Source organism: Triturus cristatus, chromosome 1_1 (genome assembly GCF_964204655.1).
Source record: "Triturus cristatus chromosome 1_1, aTriCri1.1, whole genome shotgun sequence".
In the NCBI taxonomy this organism is placed as follows: Eukaryota; Metazoa; Chordata; class Amphibia; order Caudata; family Salamandridae; genus Triturus; species Triturus cristatus.
Genome location: NC_140579.1, coordinates 425,111,467 through 425,116,466, shown reverse-complemented (window position 1 = coordinate 425,116,466; position 5,000 = coordinate 425,111,467). Strand labels below are relative to the sequence as shown.

General features: G+C 72.5%; 1 protein-coding gene across 1 annotated transcript in view; it reads right to left on the bottom strand.

Moving 5' to 3' along the window:
• The window catches only part of LOC146870357 (C-type mannose receptor 2-like), a 937,589-nt gene that overhangs the window by 726,993 nt on the left and 205,596 nt on the right, over window positions 1–5,000 (bottom strand).

Below are 5,000 nucleotides of genomic sequence, written 5' to 3'. Positions count from 1 at the left end.
CCCTCCCCGGGCACCCTGCCACGCGGCAGGACCCGGGACGGAGACCGGGGTGGGGAGCCTGCCCTCCCCGGGGCCCCCAGGGGCCCGGCCGGAGCTCCTGAAGTCAATGCAGCCACGGGAGGCACCCCGGCCGCAACGGAACCCCGTCCCGGGCCTTTGGCAGTGCCGCAGGCCGGGGGACGGCGCCCGGGGCCGGAGACCCCGACCCGGGGCCCGGCCGGGCCCCTGGACCCAGCCGGGGCTCCGAGGACCGCAGGTGCAGGGGAAGCCTCCCCGGGCCCTCCGGACCCCTCCCCGGGCACCCTGCCACGCGGCAGGACCCGGGACGGAGACCGGGGCGGGGAGGCCGCCCTCCCCGGGGCCCGGCCGGAGCTCCTGAACCCAATCCAGCCACGGGAGGCACCCCGGCCACAACGGAACCCCGTCCCGGGCCTTTGGCGGTGCCGCAGGCCGGGGGACGGCACCCGGGGCCGGAGACCCCGACCCGGGGCCCGGCCGGGCCCCTGGACCCATCCGGGGCTCCCGGGCCCACAGGCGCAGGGGAAGGCCCTCCGGCCACCCTGCCACACGGCAGGACCCAGTTGCCGGCTGAGGACCGAGAGGGGTCCCAGAGTACCCTGTCCCTAGTAATCCGGAGGAAGGCTACCCCCCGTTCTTGAAACCCGCGCGCTCCGAGTGACGGAGGGGACCCTAGGGGCGAACGCACCCGGCCTCCTGGAGCCCCGGCTGGGATCCGAGAGGCAAATGGACCCTCATCGGGACTTCCAGGCCTGGCCCTGCCATCTGGTCGCCCCATTGGAAAGCATTGCGCGCGACCAGATGGCCGAGGGGAAAGGAGCCACCAGGTGGCCGGCAACTGAAAGGACTCCCGCCTGCCCACCCACCAGGGGCTCGGGGTGGGGACTCTGCTTCCCGGCTGGGCCTCAGGCACGGGGAGGACCACCGGAGCTCTCGGGGCCTGGGCGTACCCGGGGGAGGACTGCCCGGGACCCGTGGAGCCCGTCCCTGGGCACTTTGCCATGCCGCGGCCCGGAGGAGGGAAGCCCCGGGGACCTGGGAGGATGTTGCCCGGGCGTAGCCCATCTGGTCCCCGGCAATGAACCGCACAGCCCCGGCATGGGTGTTTCGGCATACCCTGCCCCTACTAATCCGGAGGAAGGATACCCTCCTTTCTTGTAACCCGCGCGCTGCGAGTGACGGAGGGGACCCTAGGCGCGGACGCGCCCGGCCTCCTGGAGCCCTGGCTGGGATCCGGGAGGCGAATGGACCCTCATCGGGACTTACAGGCCGGCCCGGCCATCTGGTCGCCCCATTGGAAAGCATTGCGCGCGACCAGATGGCCGAGGGGAAAGGAGCGACCGGATGGCCGGCAACTGAAAGGGCTCCCGTCTGCCCGAGCCATAGCGGTAGGGCTCCCGCCTGCCCACCCTCACACCAAGGGCTCGGGGGGGGACTCTGCTTCCCGGGTTGGCCTCGGGCACGGGGAGGTCCACCGGAGCTCTCGGGGCCTGGGCGCCCGGGGGAGGACTGCCCGGGACCCGTGGAGCCCGTCCCTGGGCACTTTGCCATGCCGCGGCCCGGAGGAGGGAAGCCCCGGAGGATGTTGCCCGGGCGTAGCCCATCTGGTCCCCGGCAATGAACCGCACAGCCCCAGCATGGGTGTTCCGGCATACCCTGCCCCTAATAATCCGGAGGAAGGATACCCCCCTTTCTTGTAACCCGCGCGCTGCAAGTGACGGAGGGGACCCTAGGCGCGGACGCGCCCGGCCTCCCGGAGCCCTGGCTGGGATCCGGGAGGCGAATGGACCCTCATCGGGACTTCCAGGCCGGCCCGGCCATCTGGTCGCCCCATTGGAAAGCATTGCGCGCGACCAGATGGCCGAGGGGAAAGGCGCGACCAGGTGGCCGGCAACTGAAAGGGCTCCCGTCTGCCCGAGCCATAGCGGTAGGGTTCCCGCCTGCCCACGCAGGGCTCCGTGGCTGCAGGGCTCTGGGCCTGCAGGGCTCCGGGGCTGCAGGGCTCCGGGGCTGCAGGGCTCCGGGGCTGCAGGGCTCCGGGGCTGCAGGGCTCCGGGGCTGCAGGGCTCCGGGGCTGCAGGGCTCCGGGGCTGCAGGGCTCCGGGGCTGCAGGGCTCCGGGGCTGCAGGGCTACGGGGCTGCAGGGCTCCGGGGCTGCAGGGCTCCGGGGCTGCAGGGCTCCGGGCCTGCAGGGCTCCGGGGCTGCAGGGCTCCGGGGCTGCAGGGCTCCGGGGCTGCAGGGCCCTGGGCCTGCTAGGGTTCCGGGCCTGCAGGGCTCCAGGGCTCCGTGCTGAAGGGCTTCAGGGTCTGCAGGGCTTTGGGGCTGCCTCGGGGGACGCCCGGGAGACCCATGGAGCCCGTCCTGGGCACTTTGCCTCGCCGCGGGCTGGAGGAGGAAGCACCCGACGCCCCGGGGAAGTGTCGTCCGGGCTTGGCCCATCTGGTCCCCGCCTGAGAACCGCAATCCCCAGGAGGGGTGTCCCGGCATACCCTGCCCCTACTAATCCGGAGGAAGGCTACCCACCTTTCTTGTAACCCTCGCGCTCCGAGTGACGGAGGGGACCCTAGGCGCAGACGCGCCCGGCCTCCTGGAGCCCTGGCTGGGATCCGCGAGGCGAATGGACCCTCATCGGGACTTCCAGGCCGGCCCGGCCATCTGGTCGCCCCATTGGAAAGCATTGCGCGCGACCAGATGGCCGAGGGAAAGGTGCGACCAGATGGCCGGGACCGGAAGGACTCCCAGCTGCCCACACCGAGCCATAGCGGTAGGGCTCCCGACTGCCCTTGCAGGGCTCCGGGGCTCTGCACCAGGGTCCCTTGTCCCGGGCAGATGGACACTTGGCAGGCCGCAGGACGTGGGATCCCAGGCCCTGACCAAAAATCAGGAGGCCCGGGGCCGGTCCCTGCTTCTCAACACAGCCAGGCTGGGGAGGTCGGGGAGCCTGCCCAAGCACGAGGGACCCGTCCCGGGCACACAGTCCATGAGGTTGTGCGCTCGTTTTCCACAATTTTCTTCAGAATAGTGCGTAGTTGCGCTAGGCAAAGTCCGCCCAGCCCTACTCAGGATGTGCTCTCGTTTTCCACAAATTTTTTTAAAATTCTGCTACGCAAAGTCCGCCCAGCCCTAACCAAACTCCTACTACGCAGTGGAAAGGACTTAGCCAGCCACCCACCCACCTGGCCCGGTCCCTGCTTCTGATCCCAGCCAGGTCTGGGGAGACTCCCTTCGCCCAATGGACCACGTCACGGGCACCCGGACCCTTACCAGGCCGCAGGACGGGTTCTCACAAACCACACGGTTGTATAGGGGTGGGCAGAAAACTACGCTCCGTCAGCGTAGCAGATAAAGCCAGCCACTCCTGCACACCGGCCCGGTCCCTGCTTCTGATAGCAGCCAGGCCGGAGAGAGCCTCCCTGGGCCCCGGTGGACCCCTGTCTCCAGCACCTAGACCCTCGGCTGTCTTGCAGGACGGGGGTGGCTCACGCACCCCGGGGCCCGCCGGACGGTGCAAGAGCCCCGGGCCCGGTCCCAGCTTCAGAACCCTAGCCAGGCCGGGGAGAAACTCCCTGGGCCCCGGTGGACACCCTTCCCCAGCGCATGGACCCTCGGCTGGCTTGCAGGACGGGGGGCTCCCGCTCCCTGGGACACTGGGACGGAGCACAAGCCCCGGACCCGGGCCCAGCTTCCGAACCCTAGCCAGGCCAGGGAGAGCCTCCCCGGGCCCTGGTGGACACCCTGTCCCCAGCGCCCGGACCCTCGGCTGGCTTGCGGGACAGGGGGCTCCCGCACCCCGGGAACGGAGCTCCAGCACCGGGCCCGGGACCAGCTTCCGGACCCCCAGCCAGGCCGGGGAGAGCCTCCCCGGGCCCCGGTGCACACCCGTCCCCAGCGCCCGGACCCTCGGCTGGCTTGCGGGACAGGGGGCTCCCGTACCCCGGGACGGAGCTCCAGCACCGGGCCCAGCTTCCGGACCCCCAGCCAGGCCGGGGAGAGCCTCCCCGGGCCCCGGTGGACACCCGGTCCCAGCGCCCAGACCCTCGGCTGGCTTGCGGGACAGGGGGCTCCCGCACCCCGGGACGGAGCTCCAGCACCGGGCCCAGCTCCCGGACCTCCAGCCAGGCCGGGGAGAGACTCCCCGGGCCCCGGTGGACGCCCTGTCCCCAGCGCCCGGACCCTCGGCTGGCTTGCAGGAAAGGGGGCCCGCGCACCCCGGGACGGAGCTCCAGCACCGGGCCCAGCTCCCGGACCTCCAGCCAGGCCGGGGAGAGCCTCCCCGGGCCTCGGTGGACACCCGACCCCAGCGACCGGACCCTCGGCTGGCTTGCGGGACAGGGGGCTCCCGCACCCCGGGAACGGAGCTCCAGCACCGGGCCCAGCTCCCGGACCTCCAGCCAGGCCCAGGGAGAGACTCCCAGGGACCCGGTGGACACCATGTCCCCAGCGCCCGGACCCTCGGCTGGCTTGCGGGACAGGGGGCTCCCGCACCCCGGGAACGGAGCCGCACCCTGGGACGGAGCTCCAGCACCGGGCCCAGCTTCCGAACCCCCAGCCAGGCCGGGGAGAGCCTCCCCGGGCCCCGGTGGACCCTCTCTTCCCTAGCGCCCGTACCCTCAGCTGGCTCGCAGGACGGGGGGGCTCCCGGGCTCTGGGACGGAGCCGCACCCTGGGACGGAGCTCCAGCCCCGGGCCCAGCTTCCGGACCTCCAGCCAGGCCAGGGACAGCCTCCCCGGGCCCCCGGTGGACCCCCTGTCCCCAGCGACCGGACCCTCGGCTGGCTTGCGGGACAGGGGGCTCCCGCACCCCGGGAACGGAGCTCCAGCACCGGGCCCAGCTCCCGGACCTCCAGCCAGGCCCGGGGAGAGACTCCCAGGGACCCGGTGGACACCCTGTCCCCAGCGCCCGGACCCTCGGCTGGCTTGCGGGACAGGGGGCTCCCGCACCCCGGGAACGGAGCCGCACCCTGGGACGGAGCTCCAGCAC